Below are 20536 nucleotides of genomic sequence, written 5' to 3' on the forward strand. Positions count from 1 at the left end.
TGTTTAGTGCAATGAGGGCAAATTTAAGTTGTAGGAATGAATAGTCTAATGGATTTTCTAATCTTAGAGTTAAATAACTTTTCTTTGGGTTAGAGGATGAGTGTAAGTCTGCCTCCATGCAATTCAATTTGGAAAGTACTCGTTTGGTTTCCTGGGCTTCTTAGAGTCACTGGCCACTTCCAGTTGAGATTGGAGATGGCTTTTCAGCGTCAAGCATCGGCCTGGAAGGTTCAGAAGCTCATCACTCCTATGATGAATCATTGCATGTACTATCATCTGGTCAGTGCAATAGAGCTCCTCCCAACAGCCCTGCCTGTATCTCCACATTCCTTTTCATTCTCTTTTCTAGCCATTTCTCTCTCAAGTCTTCTGTTTGCTCTGAGGGTCCCTAAAGCTGTTCTTCTGTCTTTCTGTTGGCCTGGAAATGTCCTCTCCTCTATTTTGTACATACCACTTGTTCTTTAAGGCCCAACTCAAAAGTCACTTGAGCTGGCGACGGTGCTGCATGACTACAATCCTAGCATGGTGGTTGCTGAGACTGGTGGATCACCATGAGTTCGAGATTGGCTGGGCTACGTAGTAAGCTTTAGGCCAGCCTGAACAACATAGTGAGACCTGTCTCAAACAATAACAATAACAGCAATAAAACATAAAACCCACTATCCTTAATCTTTTCTCCAATAGATTATCACATTTTAAATTAGCACATAGCAATTATACATATTAATGTGGTTCACTACAGTATTTTCACATATGTGTGTACAGCATGCTCTAATGGTACAAAATGACTTTTCTACCCCCCCCCAACCCTTGCCAATCTAGTAATTGCTGTTCTACTCTCAGGTAACTGTTTGTTTGTTATTTTAGTTTCTGCGTATGAGAGAGAGCATGCAGTACTTGGCTCATTGTTTCTGGCTTACTTCACCCAACATAATGTTCTCCATTTTCATCTATTTTGCTACAAGTGATAGGATCTCCTTTTTAAGGTTGAATAATATTCCAGCGTGGGTGTGCAACCATATTTTCTTTATCAATTTATTTGTTGATTGGCATCAAGGCTGATTCCATATTGCTACTGTGAATAATACTGCGATTAACATGGGCATACAGGTATGATTTTGCATTCTTATTTCACTTATTTTGGGTATATATGCAGGATAACTGGGTCATATGGTAACTTAATTTTAGTGTTTTAAGAAAACTTTAAAATACGCACCACAATGGTGTACTAATTTACATTCTTCTAAAAATGTATGAGTTCCTTTTTATTTTTTATATTTTTGAGACAGTGTTTCACTATGCAGTTCAGGCTCACCTTGCACTCACTTTGTAGCTAAGACTGGCCTCAAACTCACAGCAACCCTCCTGCCTCTGTCTCCTGTGCCACCATACCCGACCCTAAGAGTTCCGTTTTCTACATATCCTGGTGAGCATTTCCTTTGTTTGGGTTTTGGTCACAGACATTCTTACTGGGGTGAGATGGTTTCTCAGGAAGTTTTGATTTTTGTTTCCTAAGTGGCTAGTAATACTGAGAATTTTTTCAAGTATCTGTTGGCCATTTGCATTTCTTCAGAGTTGTATCTAGATAATTTGCCCTTTCTTAAATTAGATTACTTGTTTTTTTCATTGTGAAGTGTTTCTAGATTGTTATGTGTTTTGGATATTAACTCTCAGGTGAACAGTTGGCAAATAGTCTGTCTCATTCAATAGGCTGTCACTTAACTGTTGATTATTTCCTTTGCTGGGAAGATGCTTCTTAATTTGCTTATAATCCCACTTGTTAATTTTTGCTTTTTTTTCTGTGCTAGAAAATCATTGCCTGTGCTATGTCTTGAAGTGTTCACCTGATGTTTTCTTGTCCAGTTCAGAGTTTCAATCCTTACACTTATATCTGTAATCCATTTTAAATTGATTTTTGTACAGGGTAAGAGGCAGGGCTCAAGTTTCAATCTTCTGCATATGGATATCTAGTTTTCCTAGCACTATTTCTTGAAAAGGCCTTTCTTTAATGCATATTTTTGGAACCTTTGTGAAAAGCCACATATGTGGGTTTATTTCATAGGTATCTACTCTGTTCCATTGATATATGTTTCTATTTTAATGTCAATATCTTGTTTTGGTTACCGTGCTCCTGTGGTATGTGTATTTGAAATTGAGTAGGGTGATGCTTATTGCTTTGTTCTTTTTGCTTACAATTTCTTTGGCTGTTGGAGTCTTTTGTGACTTTGAATGAATTTTACAATTATTTTCTTCAGTTCTGTGGAGAATATCATTAGTATTTTAATGTGAATTTCATTGACTTTGTAGGTAGCTTTGGGCAACACAAGCATTTTAATTATATTAATTCTTCAAAACCCATGAATGAAGAAGGTCTTTCCAATCTTTTTCATCTTCTTCAATTTTTCATCATTACTTTGTAATTTTCATTGTAAGAAAGTTTTGCTTCCTTTGTTGTTTATCCCTAGGTATTTAGTTCATTTTGTAGCTGTTGTGAATGGTACTGTTTTCATGATTTCTCTGTTAGCAAGTTCATTATTAGTGAATAGAAAAGATTAGATTTTGTATATTGATTTTATATCCTGCTACTTTACTGAATTTATCAGTTGTATTAATCTTTTGGTAGTATCTTCAATTGTTCTAGGTATAGATTAATGTCTGACTTCTCTCTTCCTATTATTTTGCATTTTCTTTCTATCATTTGACTAATTGCTCTAATACTTCTAGTACTATACTGAATAAGGTACTGTACTGAGAATGGACATCCTTATCTTGTTCCTGATCTGAGAGGAAGTGCTTTAAGCTTTCCCCTTTTAGCATGCTATTTGCCATAAATGTTTGTCATCAATATATAACTTCCATTATATCAAGATATAATCCCTCTATATCTAATTTGTTCAAGACTTTCATCATGAAGTGATACTTAATTTTATCAAATGCTTATTTTACATGTATTGGGAAGATCATATGAGTTTTACCTTTTATTCTATTAATGTGATTATTATACTTACTGATTTGCACATACTGAACCATCCTTGCATCCCTGGGATGAAATCAATTTTATCTTGGTGAATGATCTCTTTGATGTAGTGTTGAGTTTGATTTGCTAGAATTTTGTCAAGGAGTTTTGCACCTATATTCATTGGGGGTATTGGCCTATAGTTTTGTGGTTGTTTCCTTTTCATAGAATGAGTTTAGAAAGGTTCTCTCCCTTTCAGTTATTTGGGAGAGTTTGAGAAGAATTGGTGTTTTTAAAAAATGTTTAGTAAAATTAAAGAGTAAAAGCATTAGTCCTGGGCTTTTTGTTGTTGTTGCTGGGAGACTTATATTACTAATGCAATCTCAATAGTTGTTATTGGTTTTCTCTTTGTTTTCTTTTTAATGTATTCTTGGTTAAAGTTTGGCAGGTCATATGTATACATAAAATTTGTCCATTTTTTTCTTGGTCTTTTCAGTTCATTAATAGAGAACTTTAGATAATAATCCTTAATTGTCTTTTACATCTCTGTGGGATTGGTTGTAATATCTTTTTTGACAGCTCTAATCTTATTTTCATGATTTTTTCCCTGGTTAGTCTGGTTAAAGTTTTGTCATCTTTATTATTTCAAAAGTCAACTCATTGTTTCATTAGTTATTTGAATTTTTTGTTATCTCTTTCCTTTGTTTCTATTGTGATCCTTATTGTTATTTTCTTTCTACTAATTTTGGGTTAATTTTTGTTTTCTAATTTTCTAAGTCCTTGAAATGCATCATTAGTTGTTTATTCGAAATCTTTTTTTTTTCTTTAGATAGGTGCTTACTGCCGTACATTTTCTTTGTAGTATATTTTTGTGCCTCCTACCAGTTTGCATGCTGTCTTTCCATTTTTGTTTTGAGAAATTTAAAATTTTCCATTCTCACATCAGTATTCTGTTCATTCAAAAGTGTATAAAGATCAGTCCCCTTGTGTTTGTGTGACTTCTGAAATTTTTTTCCATTGTTGACTTCTTGTTTTATTCCATTGTTATGAAAAATACAGGATATGAATTCAGTTTTTTTGAATTGTTAAAACTTGTTTTTTTGCATTAATATATGGTGTGATATAGAGAAGTTCTTTTCCTTAATAAGTCTGTATGACCTTATGTATTTCATAATTATGGCTTTCACCACATTCTGTCACACTTTATTTCTGCAATGATAATAATTAATCCAACAGCAAATTCTACCAGCAATGTCTTCAAAATATAGTGTCCCAAATTGGGCCACTCCTCATCGCATCAGCTTCTCCCAGTCCAGTGAAAACTGCCGCTATGTGTTCTCGTGAGTAACAAGATGACCTGGTCTTTTTACTTCAGTTGTTTCCTTCCTCACAGGGCTTACAGTGATCCTTACAAAGTGTACCGTGCACTTGCACGCTTGGAAACTTTAGTGCTTTCTGTGTTGCCTTATATGTAAAAGGAGATTGAGTATGAGAAATCGGGTCATGCAGTTATGAGCTGGTATGTCCAACATCTGCAGTGCGGGCTAGAACTCTGGGCTGGAACCTAGTATAGCTGATGATGCAGAGGCTGCCTGTGGGCAGTCTGCTGAAGCATTCTTTCTTGCTCTGAAAAGTTAGTGTCTTAGTTAATTTCTTGTTGCTGGAACAAAATACTCAACACTCACAAATTACAGAAGGAAAGGTTTATTTTAGCTTACAGTTTACAGAGGTTTCAGCCCACAGTCAGCTGACTCTAAGGCAGGGTGGCATGGTGGAGAGCCATGCTAGAGGGGCACGGCAGCAGGGTGTGGCAGAGGGAACATGATTCATGTTGTGGCAGGCAGGAAACAGCAGCCTTCTTTCTGCTTTCCACTTTATTCCATACAGGCCCACGTCTGTTGACTGGTGCCACTCACACCCAGGATGGGCCTTCTGTCTTCAGTGAATGCATCCGGTCACATTTAGAATTACGCTAAGTCAACCACAGGACTAATCCATTATCACACACCCATGTTCCAGCATGGCACACACATGATACAGTCACTTTCTGAAGCCTCTCCTATGACTGCATGATGCTTTGGGGGGGGTGACAATTAGATATAAACCATACTAGATGGATTTTTTTGTTTTCTTCAGACTTCAATTGATTGAATAAGCCTATCCACAATATAGAGAACAATCTACTCACTCAAATTCTAGTAATTTACATGTTATTCCCATGCAAAACCACCAAGATGACATACAAAATTAGCCATTTCTTACTTTGTCAAATTGGAACTCACACATATCTCTTTACATCATGTTTAATCTCCAAATAAAGACAATAACAAAATTATACATCCACCTCACATTAAATAACTATGCTGTATTCAACTGAAAACATGCTAATCCTTTTTCAGAAGAGGATTCCGTGTCTTTTCTTGGGTTCTTGGTAGTAGAAGACCTACGATTTTAACCCCTACAATATGGCTTCAGAGACAACACTTTGATGATATTGTCTGTTCCTGGACTCAGCTGTGATCTCTGTAAGGATGGCGACTATGACCTGCCCATATTCTGTCTTTATTTAGGACGACAGATCATTAGCTTCTTGGATACTTTTGATGTTTAGTAAATGTTTATGAATAGAAGAATTCTATTTAGTAGTCCTCCTTGCTTTACTATAGTGCCTGCCTCTCAGAGCTCAAACTCATAATGGATATTGTCACCTTCAGTTCTCAATGCACAGCACAGGGAAAAGAAGTTGGATTTTCCCATGAAATTGTCCTTTGCTTCTAGCTCTTTGTCCTTGGGCCTCAATTTTTCATCTGTCAAATGGGGATATAGTAATGTCTACAGGGGTTATTTTTAAAGTTAATTAAAATAATGTTTGGAAATCATTTATGCTGAGCCTGCCATAGTAATTGCTCAAAAATGTTAAATGTTATTTGCTGAACCTCTTAGGAAGTTCTATAGCATGTCCCTTGTTATTTGCACTTGGTAAAGTATATCACTCTTCAAATATAACAATATGCCTTTTACCTCATGATGAAGCTCTTTTGAGTTCTCGCATAGGACTGAGAGTGGTTCTTTGTGCATTATGATGGGTTAATATGTAAGTGAATTTATGCTTGCAGCTGATACAAGAAAAGTCTATGTCTCAGATCACTTCATTTCAAGGTAGTCTGAAGCAGATTTCAGTTAAACTTGGAAATTTCATTTACATTAATATTCTAGGTATGCTTGGATTCTTGGATTGGGTGACTGTGGTTTAAGTGGATGAAGGCAGAATAAAAACATATCCCTTAGCACCAGGACCTTTGATCACATTTCTGCAAACTTCTGTCGTCCTTTTCTCATTTCCTGTAAGCAGAATCATCATGGTATATATGCCAAATAAAAACACTGAAAACTCCTGCTTTGACCTTGATAATTCCTAACACTTAAAGTATAAATCAGAGCAACCGGAAGCCAAAATAATTTGAAGCATAACACAAAGTGACCTAAGTTAAGGGATAGAGCTAAAGGGGAGAAATCTGATGTAAAATGGTCAGGAAGGAGGTATTTCTGCAGCTATGTGAGTGATATGGAAAACCAACCCTAAGCAAATTGAAAGGGAGAAGGAATAATAATCGCTAAAGACCTGAAGGTTCAAATATTAAGTGTGTAAGAAGCATAACAAACAGGTGTGTGTTAGGAGTAAAGCAAGGAAAAGGAGGATGCTGGGGAATTAGGAAGTCTATACAGTACTATAGACAGTAAGTTCCAGAACTGGGTTGGAACACAGGATGGCCAATTCCAAAGCCTAGGATCTTGTCACTTTTGGCATACCTTAAAGACTGGTTTATAACACTAAACACAGAGTCACTATAACCCTCACCCTTGGGGCTGCAATTTCTGACAAAAAGAGGCCTAGTTTCTTCCTTCATGATGTTTTGTTTTGCCACAAAACAGGCACGCACACAAGATAATGTGGATAAGAGAGTCTATTGTGGGAATATAGCAATATGTCAGTTAGAAGTTTTGAAGATTCTCAATGAATTGTGAATAAAATGGTGACTGCAGGTTCTGAGGCTTTTAGCTTATAGAACATCGTGTGTTTCTAAAACATGCACAGTGACTGTTGTTGTTCTATATTATTTAAATGAGGAAGTGTCCTAGTTTCAGGAGATTTTTTTTTCATCAAATTTATCTCACATCTGTTTAAAGCATGTGGCAACAGTATGCATAAATCTCCAATCAAAATATTACAGAACAAGCCAATTTTATGATATTAAAAATGTATGGCCAGACACAAAGTGCTGAAAATATGAAATTGCCACGTGGTGCCTTTTCTGTTCTGGTTATATTGGACTGTTTAGCCTCAAATTAAATCTTGTGCAAAAGTAAGCCAGACAAAAATGGAGTCACTTAGAACAATTAAACCGATGTTTTAAAAGTATGTCTGTATAATATGCTACCATTGCAAATATATTTCTCACAGCAATGAAATTTTTGGTCTATCTTAAATAGATTTTGAAACATTCAAATTATATATGCTATTACATGTAATGATGTTTTATGGATATTGGATAATATTCTATACAGAAGAATTTTAAAACTCATTTAGTTGAAAATATTCAAATATAAGCAAGAAGGAATCTTACTTTAAAGGATTTTTAGCACAAACCAATACTTCATTTCTTTGGAGTAAGCAATGGAAGTCCACCCAGAATTTTAAGCAGGCTGCTGATGTCTTCAAGTTTTAGAAGATGATACCATCATTTTCTTCTTTGATGGACTATCATCCCTACCATCACCTCTGCACCAATGTTGAAACTTGCAACTACTTTCTGGCTACAAGTTCACTATTAAGCATCTTCCATACCTTATTTAACTCTCCAAGTGTCCTTTGAGCTGATCCTTATGCATGGACACCTGGACCCTTGCGATTATTGTACACTGTCCTACTGACGATTTGTAGTCTTGTTCCAGCTGTACCATCTCTGAGAATTCTCACAGAAGCACTGCCACAAATGAGCCAGATGAGCTGTGCCCTTCCCAAAGTAAATGACACTCTCAGGGAGACCAGTGGGGGAATATGACTTTGGATTATTGAATCATGTTTTCCATCAAAGTAAACAGAATGCTTCATTATGAAACAAAATCCCTTAATTGCTTTGGCCTGTGATAGAATTCCAGAATTGATATGGCAGGGAGGAGGACTGGAGAGCAGGAAAAAATTAAGAGAAAAGAAGTTTATTCTTCTTTGAGATTTTCTCTGCCAATCAGTCTCAACAGCTTTGTATCTGGATCTGAGGAAGAAAGAGACTTCAAGCAGAAACTTGGATAGTAAATTTCACATAAGTCTTCTATTATGTTGGGTTGTTAGGAACGTTCAGAAGCTCTTATAGAATTCTAAATTTGGATGATGGGCTCAGAGGGCACATGGATGAAGGGAAGCCTTCTCTTTTGAGTAATCTGTCTTCAGCTATGAGTGGTATCAGCAGAGGGAGATTTGGGGTGGGGCTATACATGAGGAAATATCTTTCTCACCACGAGGAGATGGGGAGTACTCTGCAGGTGACACTATTGACAGCACTGGAACAGGAGAAGGAGGCAAAGCACTAACTTCAATATAGAGGTGGAAGGCACTGGATTCTCCCAGAAATCATGCAAGCTTTTTTGGGGAAAGTACAGCTTGAATTAGAGAAATTTATAACTATAATTTAAGGTCAAATTTCTATTATGCCTCACAGGGGAAATATTTCACAGACACACATCCCTTTGGATATGGATATAAATATATCCATCATATATATATTTACTTTTGGAAGGTAGAGATTGGAATGGATGTGGGGAGTAGAGGGAATCAAGGAAGAGAGACGCATGGGCTGATGGTGATTTGGCTACTAAGTGAGGTCATGGTGATCTGAGGACACTAAAAATGGACAGGAACTGAGAGTGATAAGAACAGTGAGGCGGGCTGCAGAGGGCTCTGGAATGTAAGTCTCAGTGAGCGAGGTTGCTTTGATAGGCAAATGGCGTTTCTTGAAGATGTGAGATCAAAGAAGTTGGATGATCAGAATAAAGTTTAAGACAATTAATTAGAAAATGAGATACTGGAATGGAGAGAAACTTGAAAAGTGGAGACTGGTCAGGAATTTTTGACAGTTCAGGTATACCTCATTTAGCCCAGAACAGAAGTTTCTGAAACTGTTAGTTCTATGAATTAGTTCTATGGAGACTCAGTATAGCATATCAGTAAAACAGAGATTTGAGTAAATAAATCATGGTGTGTCACATGGCTATGAGGATGTGGGAGGGGGTGAGGAGAGACTAGCGAGGTAAAGAGACTATTGGAAATCCCAGGGAAGAGGGAGAATGGGTGTTAGGGTGGAATCCAGTGAGGAAACAGGAAGGACGTGTGATCACACAGTTCACTCTTTGTGTGTGAAATGATTCTAATGAACACAGATCCTTGGGTAAAGATTTTTAGAGCTGAGAAAACATAATATGTCTGGACCCTTTAGGATGTTGGCAGGACTTACAGATCACAAAGATATCAGCAGATGAAGGATAGTGTCTGTGAGGGTAATAGATAACAGAGCCAAGGAGGACTGAGCATGTCACAGGGAAAAGGACCTGGGTCTGGTTGCATATGAGGGTGAAATAATGTTCAGGGAGTTAAAGGCAAGAGGATTCTGGGCTTGACATGAGTTGACATGCCCATTAGATAAGAGAGTAAACAGACACTCAGTGAAGAAGTTAACCGTGTGAGATAATTGGTTAATTAAGCAACAGCGACCAGAATGCACAGGGCAAGGGTTTGAGTGCCAGAAGTTATATCAGGTAAGAAGAAATTTGAAGCTATTGGGGAATTAAAAAGGAGAGGAGAAATATTTAGCTAGCCCTCGATTCAGGAAGGTAGAGTTATAGGGCTTTATACTTGTGAAGGCAGGCTATCCTGACTGTTTTCTTGAGTTGAAATGCCGCTTGGTTCCACAAGACTTTTCTGCAAGCTGAAGGTGATGCTGGGTTCTGGGTGGCAGTGGTACAGAGAGGAATCTATGTGTGGCTGTGCTCCAGAGATAAGCTTGGCTGGCTGTAGCTCTGAGTGTTTGAGGATGGATGGCAGGCTTTGAGAGGTGCGGGGCTGGGCTCTGATAGGACAAGTTTGCTAAAAACGATTTGTGTCTTCTGTGTGCCTAAGCGCTTTCTATGGCTCCACATGGTCATCATTTCTGAGTGAAAGTTTCTCACCGTGTTTGCAGGATCCTCGGATATGTGACTCCTGTTCCCTTTCCAGACTTCTGTCCAGCTACTTCCTGCACAAATCTAGTTAACCTAAGACACGTGTAACTTCCTGAACACTTTCTGCAAATTTTCCTGGAATACTATTTTTACCCATTCACTGTCTTTTCTCCTCTACATAGTAATAGGTGTATATCCTTCACTTTGAAAGTTTATTTTAGGAATACCATCCAGTAGGAAGCCTCTCCTGACCATCATGTTGGGCTAGGTACATTGTTTCTAATAGAACTTTATTATGATCGATACCCTCTTCTATTGATACTCATTATTACCTCAGTCTTCAAATTCATTGCAGAATATAGTCTCCTTTTTTAATATAAATTCTCCAGCACCACTCAATCCTGAGAAGCTTTCAGGCAAGATTCATGTCTTGCTCACCATCACATTCTCAGCGTCTTTCATGAGAGCTGGCACATAGAAAACTCTATGAGTATTCAGAAAAACATTGAGAAAACAGGAACTGAATCAGGTCAGTGCTGTAGAAGAATGAAGTAAAGGAATGGATTCCAGGGTCACTGTGTTGGCGAGTGACAAGAACTGGAAAATGTATTCATGTGTGAATATGAGTACACTTGAATATGCACATTTGTGAGTTTAATGGAAGAGAAAGAAAAACTCAGAGCCTGCTTTGGGGTTTTGAGCCCAGGTCATGGGCAAGCTGTGGCATCATTAGCAGAAACAAGGAAGATGCCTAAAGATACTGTGTCTACAATGGAGGGAGCAAAAGTGATGGGTTCAGAATGGAGCTCAGGTAAAACACACAGACATCAAAGAAGCAACTCAATAGTATTCCAAGGGGAAGAGTGGTTAAAAGTACTGAAAATCAGGGGAGGAGAGAGAAACTAAAAGAAGCAGCTGGCAAGATTGCAATGAAGATATTTACTGGAGATTTGGCCTCTTTCCTACATGTATTTAATAGAAGATAATTATTATTATTGTTATCATCATTATTATTCTCTATCCAACACAAATACCACAGATTTGATTAGCCTTAATTAGTTTTTGACATAAACCACAGTAATCTCTACTACCTCCTGTGGTGGACTAATTAATGGTCAGCTTGAGTGGGAATGCCCAGCCTAACTGAGTCAGCGTGGTCTTGTAAGTGGAAGATGCACTTGAGGATCATTGCCAAAGATATAAAAGAGAACAGGAGGGAAAGCTTGTTGGATTTCCTGGAAAAGCTTGCCGCAGCTGGATTTCCTGATACGAACTTGGCTGTTCTTATTGTTGGAGGATCTTGGGTTCTCGCTCACTGGGGACGGTTGCTTTTCTAATTGGGAGCTCTGGTCTTTGCCGTAAGCATTGCTTCCCGGCTCCAATGCAGACTCCTCAGTGCTGTCACAGACTCTTCACCTGCCAGTGCAGACTTTCTAGCTTCCACCACTGCCTCTTGGAACTTCTCCATGCAGATCCTTGATGCCAGTTTGCATGAGGCATTGCTGTAGGCTTTAGGCCTTTCACTGGATTCTTCAGGTCTCTAATATGCAGACAGATCTCTTGCACTTTTCTGCATTTGACTTTTGAAATGAATATTATAAAATGATCCAATGAATTATGTGTCCTGTATTAACTCTATTCCCTTGGAAATCCTGACTGTAATACCTCTTATCGTTCCCCTATTGTTTTCATGATGCAAAGGGGGTAAGTGTTATTCCCATTTTTCAGATGAGAACGAGGCATGGGACACTTACAACCTCAGCAGCAGACACACGAGAGTGCTTCTTGCAACTTTTTGCTGTTGTTCCTTGCACTGTAGTTTCCTGTGCCACTCAGTGAGGGAAACGCTCCAAAGAAAAGATTATGCTTCTTACTTTTGTAGAAGGCTCCCACTTCATTATGGTTTTCAATGATATACTGGGATTGGAAGTTCAGCCTATTTGTCTGTGCTTCTTAGGCTTCTGCAGCCTTTGTCATGGAGAGAAGTCATTCTGGCAATCTGCCACTCTGGTGGCATGGGCCATTTGTAACTGCAAGGTTACAATTTGGCCAACAGCTTCACAATTTCATCCATGAGTTCCTTTAGACCCTTGGGTGGGTGCCATCTACTCCTAGTGATTTATTTGTATCTAAATTTGTCAATTAGGTTTAAAGCATCCATTTTCTTTTCACTTAATTCCTGTATCACAAAAGACAATTGGGGGCTGAAAAATTCTTTAGCATATTTCAGGGCAAGAACTTTGTGCACAGTTGAAGTTTGTATGGGACCAACTGAATTTATATAAGCTAAGGACTTGGGATATTTTATCTGCTGTAGTTTATATCCAGATGGGAAGTGGTATGAAATATTTCTCTGCTCTGGTCAAGCAGTGTTATTGAGGTTGTGGACTGAATAGAAACAAAGTCTCTCACTCATGGGTAATACTGACCCCCACTTTACTCACTAGCCCTGGTAGTTCTGACAGTTGTCCCCACCTTTCTACTGAAACGAGTGTAAGAAGGAAAACTTAACCTCCTGAATATTAAATCCAATGGCTAGCATCTTCTTTGCTTTTTGGGAATTTTCTGTGCCATCTGTTACATGTTTAGGTAAAAATTCTGATTTATTCTTGATTCTTTTTTCCTTTCAATTTCCCTAATATTGGTGAACACATGGTTTTTCTGTTTTAACTTTTGATACGATAAATTACACTTTTTTTTTCTTTACTGTTGAATCAGTGTTGCATTCCTGGGACACATTCTGCCTGGTCACATTGTATTATCTTTTCTATACTTGATTTACTAAATTTTTATTTAGAAATCTAGGATCTATGCTAATGAGGGGTATAGATCTGTGGTGTTGTTTTTGTTTCAGGTTAAGGAATAACTCTTGCCTCATAGCCTGAGCTGAGGAGTATTTATTCCTTTGCATGAAGAATTTATTTAGACTGGTTCTTCTCCTTTTCTTTCTTCTGGTTCTCTTTCCCTTTCTGCACTTCCTCTTCATTTTATTTTATTTTAGAATTTAGCAGTTGAGCTACTTGACATTTTCTTTATAAGGAGGATTTTAAATACAAAGTCTATTCAGCTTACATATTTATTGTTAAATGACACTGGAAATTTATGTTTTAAGAGATTTGTCCATTTTATCTAAGTTTCTTAATTTATAAGCACAAAATTGTTGATAATATTTCCTTAGATCTTTTGCAAATGGGAAAGGGACCAAGAGATGAGGGTGGGGAGGAAAAAGGGAAGCATGAGGAGTAAAAAGAATTAGGACGTGTCATGTACATGTGCCAACACCCCACAATGAATGTCATCATGCACTGTAAACATGCTCATACAAATTAATTTTTAATGATGTCATCTCATACTCACTGTTGGTAATTGGCCTTTTATGAATTTTTTCTCATTAGCATGGTTTGTCAGTTTTACTGATCTTTTCAAAGACTTTTTATCTACTATTGTCTTGTTTTCTATTTTTTGATTCCCATTTTGACCTTATTTCCTTTCCTTTTGCTTATGTTGGGATTAAATTTGAAACTGAGGTCACTGATTTAAGATATTTGTTTTCTATTATAGGAGTGCTATAAATATCCGCTTAGTGCCAGTTTAGCAGCATCCTGCGAATTTGGTATGTGTGTTTTCATTTCCATTCAATTCAAAATGCTAATTTCCCTTTTGATTTCTTCTTTGACCAATGAGTTATTTAGAGTCTGTTTGATATAGAACTATTTCAGGATGTTTTTCCATATATCTTTCTGTTACTTATTTGTAATTCAATTCATGGTGGTCAGAGGACAAAAAGGATCTTTTAAAATTTAGTGAGTTTTTTTAAATAACTTCAAATGCTTTTTATACTTGGAGGGATCTGACTTTTCGGGCTCACTTGTATGATGGTCAACCAGGAGTGTTCTCGCTGGCAACTTACTGTGATTCAGTGGGAAAAATCTCAGTGGCTGTTCTTCATAATACTTTCTTGTCTTCATCATTTTAAGCTTTACTTCCCTCAGTACACACATGAGACTCTGCAGAGCAAGCATGAAATTCACTTGCCTTATTTGGTAGAATCGTGCGGACTCAAGTCAGAAGAGAGGAGTGTGAGTAACGTAGTAATCTGAGGAGGGCTGAACTGTGGCCATAAAAAGGTATTTTACTTCGCGGCTCATAAACTGACTTCGAAGGCAATTCCAAAAATATTTGGAGCAATGGAAGTGTGACTAAATGAAGAGTGTAGCCCTGGAGACTGCTTTGAGTGACAACACTCATTTGGATGTATGAATTCCAGAGCGCTTCAGAAAATATTAATCATTATTTTTAGTTAAATATGTAACTATTTTTGTGAACATTCCAAACTCAGTGCAGTAGAAGCATGAAACAATTTTTCTTTCTCCAATCATTGCCTTCTACTACGTTCAATCAAAATAACTTTCTCTTTCATAATAGTGTTATGAATATTTTCACATAGCTTTTTGCCCACTTCAGTTATTTAAAGTCCAATGTTCTTATTTAAGTTTTTTTGAGACAAGGTTTTGCTGTGTAGGTCAGGCTGACCTTGAACTCAATATGGAGTCCAGGGTGGCTTTGAATTCACTGAGATATTCCTGCCACAGCCTCCCAAGTGTTGGGATTATAGACGCGCACTATCAACCTAGCCTTATTTAATTTTTAATTCTGTTTCTGGGATGGAGTATGGCTAGGGGAATCTACAGTGAAGAAAGGGCAGAATCCCTTCCCTCTTCCTCCCTCTTGCAATCCTTTTATCCTTAAGCATGTTGGAAAGAGGGATAGAGATGAACAAATTGATAATGATCTCAAACTCAGCGGTTGCCTACCATCCTGCTCAATCAATGGAAATGTGTGGTGAGGAGAGTCCAGTGAGTCATTTACAGATTTTGAGAGGCCTTTATGAAGGAAAGGATTGCACCACATTTCCCACTGATGTAGGGGAGTGAAACTTCTGACCTACTATGTGTCCTGAACGAGTTCATGTTCTCTAAAATTGGAGAATGAATTTTAAGAACAACAGAGGTTAAGAGCAGAATATATTTACTGAGAGGAAGAAAGCTTCTGTCTGAGAGAGAGACAGAAAGTGTCCTGAATGGGTTTGCAGGGACTCTGTCTTTTCGAGGAACTCTTATAGAGTAAAATCATGGGGTGAGACTGGTTCAAAGTGGGGAAGACTGGAAACTTGCAAGCCAGATGGGCATAAGGTGGGACAGAACTATGGTTAACCAATAAGATTAATTGCTCAGGTAAAATTGATTAAATCGGAGACAAATGGGGAAGTGAGTCACTAAGCGGGCATTCTTAGAGAGTAGTAACTCTTCCCATAGGGGTTGGGATGGTGACTCCTGACTTCCTCAGCGTGATAGGGAACTATTTAGAATATCAGTCTTTATGATGTGGGTGCATTTGTTTGACCTTTTGTCTGGAGGCCTGGCCCACAGTAGGAGGTCTGTGTCTTCCCACAGTTGCAAGGTATCTGGGCTTCTGTGCTGGCTCCTTCCAGGACCTAGCCCTGGCTCACTGCCTGTAGTATTTCTAACTCAGCTGCCTGTAACCCCATGACCTGGACATTGCTTTTCTAGTTTTGTTGATCTGTGCTTTGGTGGAATTAGCTTGAGTTAAGTTTCAAAATCTTTTCTTTTGATTCACAGGAATCTCTTATTCTTGGTATGATGAACAATGAATATTTAGCTAACTGAGCTATTTCTTTACTCTTTTTTCTGTCTTACTGTCTCCCTCTTTTTTCACTTGATCAAAAAGACATCATATCTGTTACCAAAGTAGAGAGGTAACAGGGAAAGAGAGAAAGTTCTGTGATTTTTTTTCTGCCATCTTAAGTCTCTAAAGATACTGCTTGAGCTCCCATATTTGGCGTGGAGAATGACAGAGGGTTATGTTGGAGGGATAGAGAAAACCACTGTACTCTCTCCTTAAATGTAATAGTTAAGAAACATGAAGTAATATTGTGGTAACAAAAGCCCATTAAATCTTAGGAACTTAAAACAACAAAGAAAATTTGGGGCTGGTAAAATATCTCAGCAGCATAGCCCTATCTGGCAAGTGTGGGTTATGAATTTAATTCTCAGTACCAACAAACAAAATAATAAAAACAAAAAAGTAAAAATTCTTGTTTAAGTAAACTGCTCATCACTAGTTCACTGGGAAGTTCTCCTTTTTATCACCCCCATATTAGCTACCATTTGAATGGTGCCTGGCACTTTGCCAGAGGGAAAAGAGACAGCTCTGACGGTCTCACTGGAAAATTTCTTACTCAGGCCTAGAAATGACACATGATCCATAACTAGTCACACTGTCCTAACTTAATAGTAGAATGGGGACATACTACTCTGCTGTATGCCCAAAGAGAGAAGAACCAGTACTGATTGATTGTACATAGGATTATTATGCTCCTGTGATTGGATCTCTTGGCTTTTGTTCTGGTTTATAAATAGGTATTTCCCCAAAGCCTCATTCACTCACAGTGGGGCTTTTGGAAGAGGACTGGATCTTGGGGTACTATAGCTGACTTACTCTTGCAAAGTAGGCCCTGATCAGGGGGATGTGGGTCGGTGGGGGCACGACCTGGAGGGATCTACCTCCCTGGCTTCTCCCTTCTCCTTCTCCTTCTTGGCTGCCCTGGCATGAGGAGCTTTCCTTCTCCCAAGTCCTTCCGCTGGGGCACCTTGCCTTGGAGCTAGTAGTCCATGGACTGTCCTCCTTTAAGTTGTGGGTGTGTCAGGCATTCAGTGCCAGTGACAGGAAGAGTGACTGATGCGCCTTCTCCTAAACTTTTCCATCTTCTGCTTACACAGACAGTTGGAGGTGGTCACAGTGTGTGGCAGCCAAGGCAATGGATAGGAGAGGCAGAATAGCATTCCTCAGAATGTTGCCCATTCACGCATGCACAACACTCGCTTCCCTATGAATGATACGTATTCCAGGAAGGCGAAGTTTAAGACTAGTTGCAGGATGGAAAACTTGGGCCTGTGAGTCTTTAGTCCAACTCAATCCTGGGCATATTTGAATGTAGACTCCATTACACATTGTAGCTCCTTTAAAGAGTTTTATGAAAAATATAGCAGACATTCAACATAGAGAGGCATTGTTTTATATCAAGAACCAGGTGTGTTTCATACAGGATAAGAAGCAACGTGGATGCAGGGCCCAGATGAAGCTGTAAATCTTGATGGAATGACAGTTTAAGACTGTCAAAAAATCCTTTACTTTAAAAATACCTGAATGGCAAATAATACGATTGCACCATTTATTCTTGTGGTGGGGAAATTTCTACTGAGCAAATTGGATAAAAACAAAAGGTAGTGAGCAACAGGTAAAAAAAGACTTTAAACCTTTAAAAATTCCATCACCTAAGCATAAATTTGTTGTCAAAATAAAGACCTCATAGCTATTTGCCCCTGAAGGATGTCTCCTCCTTTCATTTTTATTTTCTTCTTGGAAGCCCTTACTCTTCTACTGCTTCAGCCCACCCTCATTTCTTTCCTTTTTTATTTGTTTTCTTTTTTTGTGGGGGTGAGGTGTGGGGAGGGTCTGGGGCTTGAACCCAGGACCTTTACACTGAGCTACATCCCCGGTGTCCCCTTCGCTTCTTCTATTTTTAAATTTTTTTTAAATTTGGAAACAGGGTCTCATTAAGTCACTAAAGTGTCCAGGCTAGACTCCAACTCGCCACTGCCCCCCGGGCTTGGTTACAGGGAAGTACAGCTGTGCCAGGTGAAATCATTGCCATCAAGTTGTGCCTTCTCTGAGTTTAGCTGGCAGGGCTGGATGCTGATGATTTGAGGCAGGGACCTGTGTTGTGTTTGAACTGCACCATGCAAGGTTCTGGTGGGTTAAAACAAGTAAAGGACAACTGGGGTCTACTGGGGGTATTTGGGGAGTGACTCATTTGCATTTTACTCATTGAGTTAGATTTGTGTGTTAGAAGTGAGAGATCTCTGTAACATTTTGGTGCATGGTGGAGGGGGGAGGGCAATGTTGGTTTTGGAATCAGAGTCTCAGATCCTTGGATTAAGCTTCTGGGCCACACTAATCAGTTTAGGGAAAATAGGTCTGGGTGAGGAGAAACCAACATGCCTTAATCCCTTACCAGTCCTACCTTACAGTGATTCAGCAAATATTTTGCAAAAGGATTTTCAGGATGAACTTCAAACTGCAAAAGTTTCAGTTTGGTGGCTCAAAGAGCTGTGCAAATGATTTTTTTTAAAAAAGAAATGAACCTTTTTTTTTCTTGCTGACATTTAAACCTCTATTCCCTTTTACTAGCCTCTCACATTGCTTTATATGTTTTGGTCAGGCACACTTCCCAGAAGAAGAAAAAGATATTTATAGGATTATAAGGCAGTGATATGGAATCGTGGTGTCTGTCACTTCTTGCTTATATAAAAATTCTATTAATATAACACAGAACCATGACCAGCTCCTACCTCTCTGATGGATTTGGTAGCTCCCAAGAAAAAGCAATTTAAAATACTAGTAGAGTTTAAATAAGAATGACCCTACCTAGACACTTCTTAACTGTGTCTCCTCTTTGTGCCTGGAGTTCGAGACACTAACAACCTGGGGATGGTGTGACTACACTCCAGTTTGTTATTCTATTGTACTGTTCACAAAAGTACATTAACATTTTTCAGTCTGCATGACCATATTTTTAGATCTGTGAACACAGTCTGCATTACAATGAATTCCTTAGTGCACTTTCTTGAAGTGATCTTTGTGGTCTACATCAGCACATGGTAGTCTGCCTATTAGGTGAATAAAGTTTAGTTGAAACACAGAAGTGCTTGTTCTGTATATATTGTTCCTGTAATAATGACAAAATTGAGCTTGCCTTGAAAAACTTAAGTTATTTTACTATCTGACCCTCTGAAGAAAAAGTTTGCCAGTTGGGTGTGGTGATACTTATAATCCCAGCACTTCGGAAGCCGAGGCAGGAGAATTGCCAAGAATTGTTTTCTTCTTTTCTTTCTTTCTTTCTTTTTTTTTTCGGGGGGGGGGGAGATAGAATTGAGAACCTGTCTCAAAAAAATAAATAAATAAAAAGCTAGCCAACTCCTAGTCTAAATGTCTGATCAATAATGAGGAAGATAAATTCCAGTATCAATTTCTGAAAACATTTTTCTTTTTTCTTTCCTTCCCTGCAGGAGGAAAGTGTAGAAGTTCTCATATGCCTTAGTTCAAGAATAATTTTATCATGATTCTGAAAGAGGGTGTCTTATTTTTATTTCCACATCCAACCTCTATTATTCCCTTCCTGTAAGTCAATTATCTACTATTAAAACATGTATTTTATGTGTATATATGTATACTCTTATAAAATAAATTTTTGTTTCATGTGGCCACAGGTTTAGTTTTGGAAGGTGTTGCATTATATATTTCACTATGTTTCCGGCTTTTTGCACACTAATTATGCCTTAAAGTCTCTTCACGCTCGTGTGTGTACCTATCTGTGGCATCACATGCGGCCTGACACCACATGGCTGCATTCTCCACATTGTGCCCAGTGATTCCCAGCCATGGGTGACCAGCTTCAGGCCTCCTTGTCCAGGCTTCGTGGTTTTCATGCCTGCACAAGTCCAGGAACTTCTGTTTGCATAGGCTACAAATAATCCTTACAGTGAACACCTTTAGGACCCACATGAAAATTTCTCCTGCGTATGTAATCTAGGAAGATTTGCTAGTCACAAGGCCTACACATGCAGTGTAAGTGTAAGTTATGTAAACTGTATCCCTTGAAAACAAGCCTTGGGCTATCTTCCCATCAGCAATGCATGGGGATTCCAAAATAATTGTACGTTCCCTGCCCTAGAGCTTGGCATTATCTAATTATCTAACTCGCACCAGTCTAATTGGCATAGAGTGAAGTCTCAATGTTTTAATTTGCATTTTTCTGATGAGTGGTGAGTTTGAGTGTCTCTTTTGATATGCTTCTCAGGGTTCAGATCTCTTCTTTTAGGAATTGACTATATTAGTTGCCCATTTTTCTAATGGAGGTGCTCTTTACTTGATATTACTTTGAAGTCATATTCTAAACATTAATTTCTTGTAGTTTTAAGCATTAACAGAGTGTGTCTTTTTTATTTTTATTTTTTTGGTACCAGGAATCAAACTCAGAACCTCGTGTTTGCCAGGTGGGCACTGTGCTGCTAAGCTATATCACCAGCTCATTTTAATTGTTTTTTGGAAAATTGCCAATGATTTATGAAACTAAACATGAGGAGACTAAAACAAATGTCCCAATAATTTTGTAGATGACCTGTCTTTTAATTTAAAAATGTTCAATTCCAAATTGTTCAATGCATTGAAATATTGAATTTTGTTGACACAAAATTCATTGAGTCAGTGCTTTAGAATTTATGTGCT

Source organism: Cavia porcellus, unplaced genomic scaffold (genome assembly GCF_034190915.1).
Source record: "Cavia porcellus strain 051 isolate PalLab524CR breed Dunkin Hartley unplaced genomic scaffold, mCavPor4.1 scaffold_29, whole genome shotgun sequence".
NCBI classification, from domain to species: Eukaryota; Metazoa; Chordata; class Mammalia; order Rodentia; family Caviidae; genus Cavia; species Cavia porcellus.